Source organism: Tripterygium wilfordii, chromosome 15 (genome assembly GCF_013401445.1).
Source record: "Tripterygium wilfordii isolate XIE 37 chromosome 15, ASM1340144v1, whole genome shotgun sequence".
Lineage (NCBI taxonomy): Eukaryota > Viridiplantae > Streptophyta > Magnoliopsida > Celastrales > Celastraceae > Tripterygium > Tripterygium wilfordii.
The window spans coordinates 6,585,216-6,602,574 of NC_052246.1; the positions used below are offsets into that span (position 1 = coordinate 6,585,216).

Genomic DNA, 17,359 nt, shown 5'->3' on the forward strand with positions numbered 1-17,359 from the left:
AAACTCAACCAAAAGTCCAAAACTACTTTTGTCTTACTCGGCTCCCATGTTTTTGTCTCCTCTTCATTTTCCTCTTTCAAATTCTCTCGGCTCCCTCTTCTAATTTGTCTCTCCCAGCTTTTAGGTCAGGTCTCCTTGGGTAAGTAAATGCCCATTGTGCCCTTGTAATGGGCTGGGCGGATTGCGCCTTGTTGGGGCTTTAAATGAAACGAAATGGAGTTGAGGTGACTTCTATCTGGACAATTTCAGCTTTCTGCCTCAACTTTGCAATTCCATAACTTCATCATCTGTAATCCGAATCAAGCAAACTTGACATCAATGTGAAGCTTGAGAAGTCTACTTTCCAACGTCGTTGAAACCACCGGAATTGAAGCTCTATAGTGAAAATTCTGGGCATTCAAATGGCAGCACGTCACATAACATGTTTTTGAGCCCATATTGAGTTTATTTGTTATTACACCTACATAAGTACAAAATAGACGGAGTTGATAAGGAAACATCCAAATTAACATGCAAAAGCTTATATAAAAACACAAATATACATACATACATATGGATATATATATATATATATAATATCGACTTATCAACATCCAATCAATGCAATGAAATACAATTACAATTAGTATATTCATAAGTCATTAACAATCCATTCTCTCTCTGCCATGAATCTCTTCCTATCAAATTAATGGAGTTGAAACCATGAAGCCACGATGTTCTTTGAAGTTTTTTGCCTTGTTGATGGCTTCTTTACCAGAACCCGAAGCCCTTGGCGAGCATGGTACTTGGTATTTAGTAACCATATCTTCAACTTTCCTGAAAAATCAAAAACAGTAACAGCTTGGTTCTGGTCTTTCAAAGGAGGAAACCAAAAGAGAGAGAAAAAAATTGAAGTCTCCAATGCTTCCCGTCTCCATTTGAAACTCGACCAAAAGGTTCTGTCAAAAATCTAAATCCAGTGAAGAGTTCAAAGGCAATTTGGCAGCATCTCCCCAACATTACCTTATGCAGACATTGTACTTGAGAGCGACTTCGGGCAATGGAACACATGCCATCAAAACTGAAAAATAACAAACAACAAAAAGCTCATTCAAGCTGTCAACGTTATCAGGTTTTTGATGATTTTAGCATTTCTCAATTCTGTAATCAATTTGTAACCTTTTTCTTTATATAATATCTGATTCATCCATGTGCACCTACCAGTCGCCAAACGATACATCACCTGTTTCAATATCAATATCGTACCCAACAGATATTACCAAAACGAAATCCATGAACAGCAAAAACTCAAGAAGCTCTTGCATCTCTTCCTCCTCTTCTACTCACAGCCTCGCACAACCGGCATGGCAATGTGTCGAGGCTCACTGCACGGGTGTTCACATAGTTGCCTAATACACCACATCTTCTCCATGCATGATATTCTGCATAGGCTACAGGGTCATTTGCTAGGGCCTTCACATAAGACACCAACTCCTCCATGGAGCTAAATTTAGTGCCATCTATTATTGAATGAGGAGGGACAAAGTCCCCAACGTTAGGGGCACCAAAATAGATAGGAATTGCACCAGAGTCTAAGGCATAGAATAATTTCTCTGTCACGTTGCTCTCGGTTTTTGTATTTTCAATTGCAAGGACAAACTTGTAGTGGGACATTGCACAATGGAGATGGTCCCACCATTTTGGGACAACATTGGCATCAGTGGCACACTTGGGATACATCGACAGTGCCACGTCCCAGCCACCAACACTGTTCAAGCACTTGCCAAATGAATGGTGAGGTAGCAAGTTGAGAAGACTCTTGGCAAGCCGGTCTTGTTCTGGAAGACAACGCGATGAAGACCAGTAAACTAGAGTTTCCTGCAAAAATTAAATTATGATCATACTCAAGTTTTGTTTACTGCAAATATACATGACAGTAAAATATCATTGTAAAACAAAGAACACAAACACAACACCCGAAACCAATGACTTACACTTTTTTTTATAAGAAGACAAGTGATAATTTCGACCATTATGAAAGAACCCACCAGCATAAGTTGACTGAACATCGTCTTGGGCATGATAACTAATAAATATGTCTTCATCACCTGAGCGCTTCCTCCCAGCCTCGAGATCCATGTATACACGAAGAGGGTCCCCATTGCGTCTCTAGCAAATAGAAGAAATTTCTACTTAAAAATAGGCCAAAAACGAAAAACAGCCAAGAAAAAACAGAGTAGAACAGCATGCGAATGAAATGAATGCTAATGAGGAAGCCAAAACAGCATCATATATACAGCTTTTTGAAAGGGTTTTGGTAATATTTTTTATAATAGGGATGCGTTAAACATTTGGGTATAACACTATTTACATATATTATATATTTAACAAGAGAGAATACAGCTGAGAAGAGATATTTGATTTGGTGTCAATACTAAATCAGCCTTCATTAACTTGCATCCTTCTATCATCAATTTGAACCTTGTGAGCATTATATTCTTTCATCGTTTTGGTCTAGTTAAAAAAAGTGATACTTTAGCAACGATACCAACTGGCGTAGAAAAGCATTAGCAATCTATTTTCTTAAAAATGGTGGTTTCAGGGTTTGATTTGGCGTTTTAAGGAAAACAATGGTTTAATGTTCAAAAAAAATTGGTGATGGAATAAAGGGAGAAAATCAGAGAATTTAAACTTTTTGAATAGTGAACATTAAACAAAGAATAGTTAGACATGGGGTGTGAACAACTATAAATCCAATAATAAAATTTCATAATAATACGTATTCTCATATCCATTAAGTAAATTAGAAAAAATATACCGATGGAAAACCAGTACATAAAGGGATACTTACAGCCATAGCCCGGACAACCCTAACCTGAAAGCGAAAGTAAATATATATTGTTCTAAATGGACAATCCTAAGAGGAGTTAATACTTAACATTGATAATCATGCCTATCCGGAATAATTTAACCTCAAAATCTAAACTTATCATGAGAAAACCGAAATCACAGAGGAAAATCGGAAGATCATAGAACAATTATGAATGGCCAGACTATTGGCCTTAATCAAAAGCCATAGCCCATAGCATTTTCACCAAAGTCAACACAAAGATTGATCATTGGCAGTAGCTAAAATGAAAAGAGTACGTCTATTCTAAAACAATTTTCTTGCCCTAACTCTATTTCTCCTCCTTTACAAAATCAAACTCTACCTTCATGCTTTTCTTTGGAAGAGTTGTGAATTTGAGATTTGCAACACATAAATTATGCCCGTCTTATTGAGCAAATAGGATTATTCTATCCATACTTGTCAAGTCTGAGCAATATAGACTTCAACAAATAATCAAGTCCAATAGTCTTCTTGCATGTCTGTAATGCGAATCGGCTTTTGTAGCTCAGGCCCAAATTTTCAGATAAACAATTGTCTGTGCAAATCGAGCGAAAGAACTTGGCCAAGTTAAAATGAAGGACCTAACCTATATGCCAATTTCAAAGTCCAGCAAAGTCACTTATTTTGGACGAACCAAGGAAAGAATTTCACTATATACTCCATGATATTCAGGGAAAGGTTGTTCCAAACTGTTTGTGATTTCATAGGACAAACAAGGTATGGCATCATGACCCCTATCCAATTCTTGGACCAATGGACCCAAATTCTCTTTTGCGCTACTAGAACAAGGGACTCCTGATTGAAAGTGCAATTTGCTTCCAGACCACGTCAAAACTGGTTAAAACTAAGACATCCATAGGGTTTATTCGATTATTAATGAGGCCCAAGAAGAGTTGTAATTATTATTCCTTCTTTTCTCCTAGGATATAATGGCTATTCCAATTATCCTCAAAAGTTCTCATGCTTTGGTTGGTTTAGTCGATTTATAGCATGTATCACTGAGTCCAAGCAACGACTTCAATGCTTCCACCCAATGCCTAAATGGAATTTATAATCTCCCATTCTAATACAGTGGTGGTTCCGCAATCCGCAGTTGCCGCCTAAACCCAACTTCATTCCATAACCCTTGGCATTGGGAACTGTGTCAAGCACCATATACTTATACATACAGGATAGCTAGTATATACACAGGAGTTTACGGTTACACCGAAGTAAATTCAGACTACTATCCTATGACCACATACCCAGCTCTAAAACCCCTGGATCTCCAGATCTATACTTACTAAGAAAACAAAACAACATAGAAATGTGAAAAACTATCCAGATATAAATCAACACCGGCAAATGCTATATCCCCTACGTCTTATTCAAAAACTGATATCAGTTAAAGCAAATTACATAAGCTAAAAATAGACTACAAACTTCCTATTTCAGCAATGCCACATTCCTTATACTGCCTAAACAAAATGATCCTTAAAAAACTCTACCAGCTTCCAACAAACATTACCATTGTTTAATCATTGTGGCATAATTCAATGTCAATATAGATGAACAAATTGAAGATAGTAGAGTACAAAAGAACAAAAAGCAAAAATACCCGCAGCGGTGGTGTAGTTGTCTCAAAAAACAATGCATCCGGTTTATCAGCAAGAACCGCAGATTTAGTCCACAGGCAGCTCAACCCACATCGACACGAATACAGATTGTCCAAATTATCAGGTATCCAAGTCCACCCTTTAACCAATACACTGACATGGTCCATCTTTAACTCTCCACAAGCAGCATCGCCGCCATATCGTTGCAGAGCACCAGACCCGTTAGACCCACGTGGGATCAAATTCTTGTGCTTCTCTTTGAACTTTGCACAACCCACCTCGGAATCCCATCTCCTAGAGGCGAAGATCAAATCGGTGAAAGGGTTTGGTCAGGATTCGATGGACAATTTCGAATCATTGGCTGGTGGGATAATTGAGTTGGACACAGATGGAAATTCAAAGAAGCCAGAGAAAATGAGGATCAAGAATGCTAACAACACCATTATCGTGATTGCGACGGAATTGATGGGCTTCAGGAACATTGTGGGGCTAAACTGAGAAACATGTTTGTGAATAACACCGAAAACCCTCTTCTCAAATTCAGGAACCCCATCACACAAGTCAATGCTAATATGTTATGACGTTTTTTGTCAACTAAAAATTAATGGTAGGGAAGAAGTTGTTGAATTAAAATATTTGATTTTATGATTTTTATATTAATTTAATTTAATAAATATAATTTTTATCAAAATTAATTTTAAGTATAAATTAATAAATATTTTTGTATCAAAATTAAAATAATTATCTTAACATTAATAATAATATATTTTATAATTTTTTATGTTACTTAATTTATTATAAATATTTTATTATTATTTTATTGTGAATTTTATATTAATGAAAAATATTAATTCATAAAAGTGGGACCCATGTTTTGTATAAATGATTTATTAATAAAAATATTTTATTTTGTAGAAATGATTTAATAATAAAATATTATACAAATGGGGCCCCATTTATTTTTTTAAAAAATTATTAAATTTTACAATTATTAGAGTGGATCCCACATTTTAAAAATAAATAAGTAACACGTCCAACAATATCAAAAGAAACTCCCAATTAGAGTTTTTTTTTAAGCAAATTCGGCTGTAGATTGTTTGGTGTAGTGAAATCGTACAACGGTTCCGCTTGCACCGAACACATGGCATATAGATAATACTACCCTTGGGAAAATAGTTGAAATGATAAAAAATGATGTGAGAAAATGTAATACTATGTTATTTTCACCCAATAAAAAAAGCTATTGGGTTAAATAATTTTTTTAAGAATAATTCAACATGGGTTAATGTACTTTTTGGTCACTGAAATAATTGATCACTTCCAATTTAGCCACCAAATGTTCAAATATTCCAAGTGATAATCTAAAGTTAAAAATTGATACCAATTTAGAACGCTTGAACATTTAATAACTGAGTTGAAACTCGTGGACTCTTTCAGTAATGAGAAGTTACATCATCCCAATCTAACAATGTGGTGTAAATATCTTTTGAGAGAACTCTCACAAGTAATATGTCATCTTCATTGGTGATATTTGAGAGAATTACTAGTCATATATCATCTAGTACTAGTAGGTCATTCATTGTGTTGACGAGTAAATCTAGCTTGATTTATTTACGTCTCAGGTGTGATTCAAACTAGGCTGAATGCGGTGGTGTTTGAAGGGTTTTCTGGTGAAAGCAAAGACTAAGAGCTCTTCAGAAGTAATAGCTCTTTAGTCTAGAAGTAGGGGATGTTGTGTGTCCCTAAAGTTGATTCGAGCCCCTTTTTATAGTGTTTGAGTTATCATAAGTCCTCTTGGAGTAGGAGTCAGATTTGCTTTATACTTAAGAGTCATATGTTTTGCATACTACTGGTTTAATTTGGAACTCTAATTCGAGTGGTATTATAGATAGGTTAAGACTGGTTTTAGCGAGGAAATACTCATCTGGGAGACCAAGATGAGCTTATCTCCATCTTGTTATTTATTTAAAATGAGCAATTTTATGTATATCAATGACTTATTTGTTTTTATTAACTTTTATTATGACACCTGTCTTTCTCGGATTGGTGCCTTATTTATGATGTCATCACATTCAAGGTTTTTAAAACTGGACCGGTTATCAAACAGGAAAAGTCTTTGGTTTATGGTTCAAAGGTTCAACCGGGTTCAAACCGGTTTTAATGTAATGAATTATTTATATATATTTATATTATATGCATATAATATATAAGAAAACTTCATAAAAATACAATATATTCAAATAAAATATCATTTTAAATAAATAAAATCTCATAGCCTAGTGGTTAAAACCTTTTCTAATGAACAAAATGTCATTAGTTCAAACCATACAAATAACAAAATTCAAAAACATTTTATTAACTTTAATAAATGAACCGAACCGGTCAAAACCGGCCCGGTTTTGGCTGGTTCAACTGAAGAACCGGCCGGTTCAACTAAAAATATCCCGGTTCATAGATTATCGGTTTTGGCACCTCAACCGGATCGGACAAGTGGCTGGTCACCGGTTGAACCGGTCCAACCGGCCGGTCCAATCCGGTTTTCAAAACCTTGATCACATTGCCACCCATTTTGAAAGATATGGGTGATCGGAACTCGAAATTAGGGTTGACAATTTTATTGGACAACTATCTTAATTATTTGACTCGTTCAGGTTTGAGAAACCCAATAATTTTTATTTATTTTTAAGATGAAATTAAAATCTAATTATTAAAATCTATTTTTTCAGTGCACTAGTCTCCCTAGATTCGAAAGTTTGGGGTAGTTGACCAAATATCTTTTTTACATTTCGAAAAAAATATAAATATTAATTTATTTATGATCAAACATGTTAGAAATGTGCTATATCGTTATTTTCACCCAATAAAAAATTTGTTTCTTGCTTATAAAAAAAAAGAATTTGTTTTCTTTATGAACAAAAGAAGTTATTGAGGGTCACCCACATGATAGCAAAAGCTGAATTATTTTTTTCAATTTTCTTAATGACACCATAATGGTAGTGGCTAGTTTGGAGTAGGCCGCCCCTCCCCTTCCTTATTTTTAAGGTATAAAATATTTTTTAAAAACTTAAAAAAAAGAAGAAGAAAATATGTAAGATTTTGACTATTAAATTATGTATTTAACTATTGAATCTTAAAAAAAAATTATTGAATCTTTACCAACGAGAGGTGGCTCAGTTGTTAATCAGTTGGGTTAGACAAATGTGTGTCCAAAGTTCGATTCCAATGAAAAACATATTTTTCAACAATATTTCAAAAAAAAGCTATTGAATCTTTAAAAAAATATATATTACGCACTTTGAATTCAACGGCTTAGAACGCCTCAAGTTCCGCATGCATTTTTTTTAATTAGTTCGATTTTTTATTTCATAAAAAATATTAAATTAGATTCAAAATTATTGATATTTATCATTGAATTATTTTGTGAAATTTTTAAAAATTATTGATATCAAAAGTAAGAAAGTGAAGAGGTTGATTTTTTTTTTACAATAGCAACATATCCCAATCAAATACTGACAATGGCTTTCTATGGTGCAATAGAAGAAGTTGGGTCTAGTGTCGATCAACCAGCTACTGTCTCGTTGGAAGCCCAAGCCCATAGCAGGAATCATGGCAAGTAGTGGAGACGTGGTAACAGGAATGAAGGAGTGGTTTGAAGCACAACATAGTGTCAACTGTTTACTATTAACTGCTTTGTTAGAGGAATACGTAGTGGCTTAAATTTAGCAGTAGTTATGATGAGGCTGGTTTCCTATTTAAATTTCCATTGTATGAATTTAATGGTAGACTATTTTGTATTCAGAAGAATATTGAAAACTGAATGAGAGAGTGATTCTTGAGTTCAAAATTGAGAGTGATTCTCCTTTATTCTCCCAAATAATCACGAAGCTACGAGTTAGTGTATTTAGCTAAGCTCGATTGCATCAACTGGTGTCAAAGGAAAACAAAGAAAAACGATGGCATGCCGATGCGAACAGGCAAAGACTACACAACCCTAGAATTCGATCCAACTGACCCCAACCAACAGGGATAACTCTCGGCAACTCTTGTTCAACAACTCCCGACGATTTCACAAGCCCTCCAACAAATCCCGAACTTGGCTCAACAAGTGACACAGTTAGCTGAACAAGTTAATCAATTGAAGAGTGTGGCAAAGTATGGAGGAAGAGCGGTACCATTCTTGACTACCTACAATTTCTGACTGGCATGTTATGAGGGAACTTATTAAAGAAAAGTACCTGCCCTACAACTACAAAGAATTGGTGTTCAGGGAACTACTATCCTTGGAGCAAGGAAATAAATCTGTTCGAGAACTCGACACCAAATTCCATGAATTAATTGTACGATCCAGTGTGGTGGAGGATCCCCAACAGTCTTTGGCCAAGTACAAGAAAGCATTAAGGGAGGATATTTGCAAGGAGCTGGAGATTGCTAAGATTGAAAACATTAGAGAAGCTTATCAATTGGCTTTGAAAGTGGAAAGTCGACTAAATAACCAAAATACCAGGCAGTTCAACCCCAACAACACAGATTATAAAAGCCCACGAGGTCCAGTAAACCTTCCTCCTGGCAAGAGTCCTACTCCTAATAGAAGTGAGCAGATAGTCGGGATTCCAACCTCACCCAACCTGGGAGAAAAAGAAATAGGAGGCCCAAAATGCTACAAATGCGGAGTGATGCGGCATTATGCTTATGTGTGTCCTAGCAAAGGGAGGAAGATAGCTATGATCTGACAGCAGAGATGGTTGAAGAAACTTTAGAACCCAACAGGCTTCCAATGTGCGTAATCCGACGAATACTGACTAGGCAGGTTGTTGAGCCCAATGATGACGAAGACTGACGTTGCACCAGCATTTTTCGGACTCGATTTGAAAAAGACCGCAAGTCTCTGGATGTGATTATTGATGGAGGAAGTAGTATGAATATGGTGTCTCAGAACGTGGTGGACAGACTAGGGTTAATCATGGAGAGGCATCGTAAACCTTATCAAGTGGGATGGATAGATGATACAACTATTCCAATATGTCACCGCTGTTTGGTGGTTTTCTCACTTGGACAGAAGTATAGAGACTCCGTGTGGTACGATGTGATATCGATGAATGCGTGCCATGTCTTACTAGGGAGACCATGGTTGTACGATGGGGATGTGACTCATCAAGCCAGGACCAATACTTATTCTTTTGACTATGGTGGTAGTAGAATTACTCTTCATCCGTTGGAGCCAACCTTGGCTTCAGTCTTAGCTTTGAGGCAATTCCAAGTTTCCAGTCAAGAGTCTACCATCATTTTCCTACTCCTTTCCAAGGAGTCTAGCAGCGTAGGGAATACACTTGAGGATATGGGGGTACTTTCCATACTTGATAATTTTAAAGATCTTTTCCCTACTTAATTGTCATTACAATTGCCTCCTTCAAGGGGAATTGAGCATGTTATTGATTTGGTTCCGGGTGCTGCTCTCCCAAATTTACCCCATTATCGAATGAGCCGCAAAGAGCATGAAGATCTCCAACAATAAGTTGGTGAACTACTACAACGTTGTTTCATCCAAGAAAGTATGAGCCCATGTTCCGTTCCCTGATTCCTCGATTAGATGACTTGCTTGATCAGTTGAAGGGTGCATCCGTGTTTTCAAAGTTAGATTTGCAAAGCGGATACCACCAAGTCAGAATTCGACACGGAGATGAATGGAAGACGGCGTTTAAGACTCATGACGGTCTTTACGAATGGTGAGTGATGCCTTTCGGGCTCTCCAATGCCCCCAACACCTTCATGAGATTGATGAACCACATTCCTCGTCGTCTAATTGGTAAATTTTTCATTGTTTATTTTAATGACATGTTAATTTTTAGCCATGGAAAAGAAGATCATCTGAACCATTTCCATGAGGTGCTATAGATTCTACAACAAGGAAATCTTTTTGTTAACAAGGCAAAGTGTGCCTTCCTCTAACACAGTGTGCACTTTCTTGGTTTCATTATTTCAGATATAGGCTTGCGTGTAGACCCAAACAAAGTGAAGGCCATTTTAGATTGGCTGAGTCCACAAAATATTTTTGAGGCAAGAGGATTTCATGGTCTGGCCTCCTTTTATAGGCGATTCATCAGTGGGTTCAGTTCTACTATGGCACCAATTACATATTGTTTGCAGAACAAGTCCTTCATCTGGTCCACTGAAGCCGAGACTGCTTTCTAGACAATTAAAACTGTCCTAACTGAAGCCCACATACTTTGTTTACCTTATTTCACTAAAGTATTTGAAGTGTCTTGTGATGCCTCTCAGGTTGGGATTGGTGGCGTATTAAGTCAAGAAGGAAGACTAGTAGCGTACCATAGTGAGAAGTTAAATAAGGCTCGCCATCGGTACTCCGCATATGACTTGGAACTCTATGTCGTGATTCAAACATTGAAGCATTGGCGTCCTTATCTACTACGCTGAGAGTTTGTACTGGTCACGGATCATCATTCCTTACGGCACCTTAATTCGCAACAAAAGATGAATTTTCAACATGCTCGATGGATGGGAGAACTTCAACAATATACTTTTGTGGTACCCCATAGGAAAGGGGTGGAGAATAAGGTGGCGAACGCCCTTCGTCGCCGTGCACATCTGTTGGCATCTTTAACCATCGATGTTATTGGTTTCGAGTGTATCAAAGAGCAATATGCTGCTGATGTTGATTTTGGTGCAATCTAGTAGGTTTTGCATTCGGATGAAGCCTCCCAAGTTACTCAATTTATTCTTTTTGATGGTTACATTTTTAGGGGCATCTCACTTTGCCTTCCCCGAAGCTCTTTATGGGATTTGGTGATTATTGAGACTCATACGGATGGCCTTGGCGGTCACTTTGGGAGGGACAAAACACTGCAACTTGTTTCCAACCGGTTTTATTGGCCTCGCCTACTGTAACACTCCTCCTTCACCCGAGATGGTTACACGACACGGTAACTATCCACGAGTTCCCATCCGTTTGGGTCCACGTGTATAGCCCCCGTAAGCCTTTCGGAACCATACTAAAACATCAATAATAGTTACCATAATATTTAAATAAACTTCCAAGTCTTTTGGTTACATCACCAAGATAAATTGAACATCACTACTTAGATTATACCTTACAATTTATTGAAAGTCAAAACTAGCATAAATATAAACATAACATCCAAGCCTTGTGTGAGCTCAAGAGCGTCCTCTTAACTTGTATTATTATCTACATGTATGGAAAACATGTAGGAGGGTTAACCAAGCTAATCCAAAGAACACTTAAATTTTCAAAAATAAAATATAAAAGTAAATCTTCCTCGCATAAGTCATACCCAACAATTAAGGCTTAAATCAAGTATTTTCGGGTATATATAGGACAAAAGAAATTCTATTCATGTCATGTTATACAAAAATATATATATCTATAAATATATAGGTATATAAAAAAAATGCATGTATATATGTTATCATAAAATAATTCCCAATCATTCCTCCACATATGATCCACAATTGGACCGTGTCCCTCGTACGGTTTACCCCGAAGTCGTCACTCCGGTTTGTAGGGAGGGAACACCACGTGTGAGCCTCTTCGTCAAGAAAGTTCGTGGTACTTTTATAATGGGTGGTGAGTAGGGTCAACACCTCCTACCACACCTGAACACATCATATTGCAAATTCAAATAGTCCCCACAACCAGGCCAAGGTTTGGGGTTGTCGCGCACACCGACTTTCACAACATAACCCATAACTAAATAATAATCCATTAAGTACCAATCATTAAGGGCAAATGCAATGGTAAAGTGTTATTGGGCCAACAAAGATGTTGTCTTTTGTTGATGTAGCTGTATTGTAAAATGTGTTTTGCTTATGTGACTGTATTGGGATAAATGTTTTGCTGATGTGGATGTATTGATATTTGATGTTTTGGTGTAGTTTTGCTGTGGATAATATGGAGGAATGGAATGTTGTTGGCCTCCATGTTGGGTGGGAAGAGAAATTGTATAAAAATTTATGTTTTATTGATGTGGTTGTATTAGAATATGTGTTTTGCCAATGTGGCTGTATTAGAATATGTGTTTGATTTGACTTTTTGTATAATAGAGGTGGGACCGGGCCAACATTTTTGTTGGCCTAGCAAATAAGAAACCATTGCATTTGCCCTAAGAATGTGGAATAGGGAATTTCAACACATATACTTAAAAGTAGTATTATTTCAACATTAAATATGAAGTTGCAAAACATGTCATCAACCACATTCCAATAAACCCATAATCAATATTTTAAGTCTCAAGTAAACACCAAACTTTTCATTTATCAATCCAAGGTACTCAAGGACTTTACTTGCCCATTTGGTCAAACAACATGTATAAATATGTGTGTGTATATATATATATATATATATAATATGATATAATCTGTTCCTTTTTAGCCGAGCCACTATCATACGTACTTTTCATATAAACTGATATGTTTATAAATATATATATATATATATATATATATATATATATATATCGAATAACAATATTTTCATAGAAATCATTTAGAATGTTCTAGCGGTGGCAATCCTCACCTTAGTCGATATTCCTAGTCACAAACAAGAGCTTTTCCTTACGCTTTTCGTATATCAAATCGGGTTCGGTCCCTATTAATTTTCTTCTATTAGAATCGGTGGTGTTTATGGGCAAATTAAATATCAAAAGAAACATCATAATATGCACACAACTTCCATTTTCTCATCATGCATGTCATTAGATCATTTTTTCTCCAAACCAAATCAATTTATTTCTTTACCTTCTTTTTGTAACTAGAACTTGGAACTCCTTTTAACCTCTTGCCAAGCCTTGCCTCTAATTAAATACCTCCGTTTTCTTTAATGGTGAGACGCTTCACTCTCTCTCTCTCTCTCTCTCTCTCTCTCTCTCTTTCTTGGTAACCTATGGTTATTATGAGTATGCAGAAGTGCAAAATGAGCATGCCTTCCTCCTCTATTTATACATACACATCTCCTCTCCTTGCTTGACATGTGTCATTTCCTCACAAGGTTTCATATATTTTATGCATCTAAATACTCTATATCCATATCTTTATAAGATAACATAATCTCCTTCTATAGTAGGCTTTTGACACTTGTCTTTCTTTTATACCTCAATACACTTTTCTCATGCACAACTAATTATTTATTCTTTTATTTTAATTTTTTTCCTACTATAACCACTCTCATCTTTCACCACTTGTCACCATCTACAAAGTTTACTCCAACCTCCATAAATCTCTTATTTGCTATATCTCTCCTTAAATCTTCCATTGGTCCATTCCTAATCATTATTATGATTTTTTAATATCTTGTCCCATAACTCATCATTTTGTAGATATATTTGCATGAGACAATCAACCCCCTTTCACAACCTCCATTTTTATCCAATCATTTTCCACCTTGTTGTTGACCAATCATCTTTCCTTACTTACTAGTTACATAACTCCATTCTCAACACACACTCTCTCACTTATTGGTCACAACCTTCATCATTCCTTGAATTTATTCTTAAATTCTTTTATTTTGTCTTTATCCATCACCATAAAGACCTATATTGTCCTTTTTATTCTAATAATGACACATAATCTATCATACTCAACCTATGAAATTCTTATATGTCATATACATATTATTATTATTATTATTTAAACTCTATCACACATAGTTAATAACTTAACGCATTCTCTCCTAAGTATTATGCATAGTACGTACAGTCATGCACAAGTGCATGTCTACCCATATGTATAAATATATATATATATTGCTATTAACGATTTTATGCAAGTCCGACCCAATAATGATCTTTTATTTAAATGAAAAAAATAGACTTGTTTAGGCTTCACGACTATACTATATTTATTAGGGTAAGATTTTAACTCACTTGGTTAATACTAGGGTCAAATTTTTGGAATGTTACACCTACGAAGGGACGTTTATAGAGCAATTGATCGATGTCAAGTTTGCCAATTCAGCAAGGGCACTCGAGGAAACATGGGCCTTTACACCCCACTGCCAATTCCCAAGCATCCATGGAAGGAGCGTACACTTTACTTTGTGGTTGGGTTGCCACGCATGGCCCGACGACATGACTCTATCCTTGTTGTGGTAGATAGGCTCTCTCGTATGGCCCATTTTATTGCTTGCAGTAAAACAAATGATGCCTCACATGTTGCTCGCGTATTGATATGGATTTAATTGCAAGCGCACAAATCGCACAAGTAATAAAGAGATGAGTAAATTATCGTTTCCACTGGGGATGTGTTGGCAATAGAAATCAATGTCAAACTAGTAATAACTATGCAAATTGGGGAAATGTTTTGCGGTTTGTTTTGATTTTTAACTAAACTAATTAAAAAGAACAAAGACAAATCAAACACAAGTGTGAAATCAAGGATGGAAAGCACTAGGGTACTTAACGTCACCTCACCTATCCAATTCAATTCCCTTAGTCCCTTAATCCCTAATTCCTCTCTCTATAATGACAATCGATTTCCCAACCTATTCAATGTTCTATTCCTAGATACATCAAACGTATTTTCAACATAAATCCCTGTTATTCCTAACAATCGGATTAATATATCAAAAACCCATTAAGAACTATGAAAATCTTTTAGCGATTGCATAAGCCACAAACCTATATTCCTATGGTTCATGCACCCTATGTCATCTATGGCTTGAGGCAAATCCTAGATATCTCCTTCCGGTCTCAATCTAGGCAGCAAATCAATTGAATGATGGCCAAACATTGAAAAGCATTAATCACACCCATAGACAATCAATAGAGAGAGATAAATCAAGAAATAAGGAAACCAAGTTTATTGAATCTTCAAGATTTGGTTACATTAAGACCCTAGTAAGAAATCTAGCCACTCATGGAAGCAAAATACATCATTAAACAAAGGAAATCAACCATAGAAACTAGGATAGAAAAGGAGAGAGAAAACCCCCTTGTAGACCCTCTTCTTCTCCAAGCTTCAATGGTGGCTCGAAGCTCTCCAATGGTGATAGAATGAAAAAACCCTCCAAGAACTCCCCCAAAACCCTATTTTTGCCCTTTTATACTTCCCCAAACTCTTATGTCGTTTTCAAAACAAGTTGGGGTCGTTTTGGCTTAAAAACAAGTGAATTCGGAATTTTTTCGCGAAACTGCGCGTGCTGTGAATAGTACCTCCGATCGATCGGAACAGTGTCCGATCGATCGGAAATACAATCTGTCTCCATGAATTCAAGGCTGTTTTGGCAGGTCCGATCGATCGGAAATCAGTTCTGGAGTAAAAATCTTCATTTTGCACTCTTTTCCTTCCTTTCTTGCCTTGACACCTACAATATGCAAATATAACTTTCTTAGGCAATATCAACTCTTAATCAACTCAAAATGGGATGAACTTATGTGTAAAGGATGTGCAAATGTATGCATATATTTGGCACATCACTTATTCCTCCATGATATCATGCGTATCCATGGTGTACCCAAGTCTCTGACATCTGATCGAGACTCCAAGTTCTTCAGCCATTTTTGGAAGTCTTTATGGGCTAGAATGGGAGCAAAACTTTAATACTCCACTGCCTTCCATCCACAAACAGATGATCTTACTGAAGTCACCAATAGGAGCCTTGGAAATTTGCTACGATGCTTGGTGAGGGACCATTCAGCCTTGTGGGAAGAACTTTTACCCCAGGTTGAGTTTGCGCTCAATTCATCCGTTAACCGTACCACGGGAATAAGCCTTTTTGAGATAGTTTATGGTCGACAAACCCGAACTCCACTGGACTTGTTGCCTCTACCTACACCAACATGTTGTAGTGCAGAAGCTATTGATACGGTAAACCATATCCAAGCTATTCACTAGGAAGTGCAGCAGCGCATTGCCACACAAAATGACATCTATCGTACCCAAGCCAACCAACACCGTCGTGCGGAAAAGTTTAACGTGGGAGATATGGTTTTGGTACGACTTTGGGCCGAACAATTTCCTACTGGTAGCTATCACAAACTTCGTGACAGGAAAATTGGTCCTTTTCGTGTGCTCCAGGCAATTGGTCCTAATGCTTACAAGTTACTTTAGCCACTTGACATGAAGTTGTATCCAGTTTTTAATGTCTCTGATCTGGTTCTTTATCATGAAGGCCAAATGGAGGACGATACCCACACTTTCCCCAATCTTCCCTGGCTGCCCTTACCGTCACCGCCAGAAGAGGAATCAGTTACTGAAATTCTTGATCACCAGTTTGTTTCCACAAGGCGAGGCGGCTACCATAAGTTTCTTGTCCACCGGGCTGGCAAGCCACATTCAAAGGATGCAATGCTGAAGAAATGGCCAAGCTTAACCTAACGTTACTGGAACAGTATTGCTGGAACAGTATTGCTGTTTACATTCGACGAAGTCTAATTTTTTATTGCGGGAGGTAATTGGTGCAATAGAAGAAGTTGGGTCTAGTGTCGATCAACCAGCTACTGTCTCGTTGGAAGCCCAAGCCCATAGCAGGAATCATGGCAAGTAGTGGAGACATGATAATAGGAATAAAGGAGTGGTTGAAGCATCAACATAGTGTCAACTGTTTACTGTTAATTGCTTTGTTAGAAGAATACGTAGTGGCTTAAATTTAGCAGTAGTTATGATTAGCTGGTTTCCTATTTAAATTTCCATTGTATGAATTTAATGGTAGACTATTTTGTATTCAGAAGAATATTGAAAACTGAATGAGAGAGTGATTCTTGAGTTCAAAATTGAGAGTGATTCTCCTTTATTTTCCCAAATTATCACGAAGTTACGAGTTAGTGTATTTAGCTGAGATTGATTGTATCATTCTATGTCATCGAAATTATTTCCGCTTAGTTAGATTTTGTGACCGAATTGTTTTTGCTTTTTTGGACTATTTTAC

At 36.7% G+C, this 17,359-nt stretch overlaps 1 pseudogene; it reads right to left on the reverse strand.

The window, feature by feature from the left end:
* Positions 1-990: 990 nt before the first annotated feature.
* LOC119980115 lies at positions 991-4,960 on the reverse strand (annotated as a pseudogene).
* Between the last annotated feature and the right edge of the window lie 12,399 nt (positions 4,961-17,359).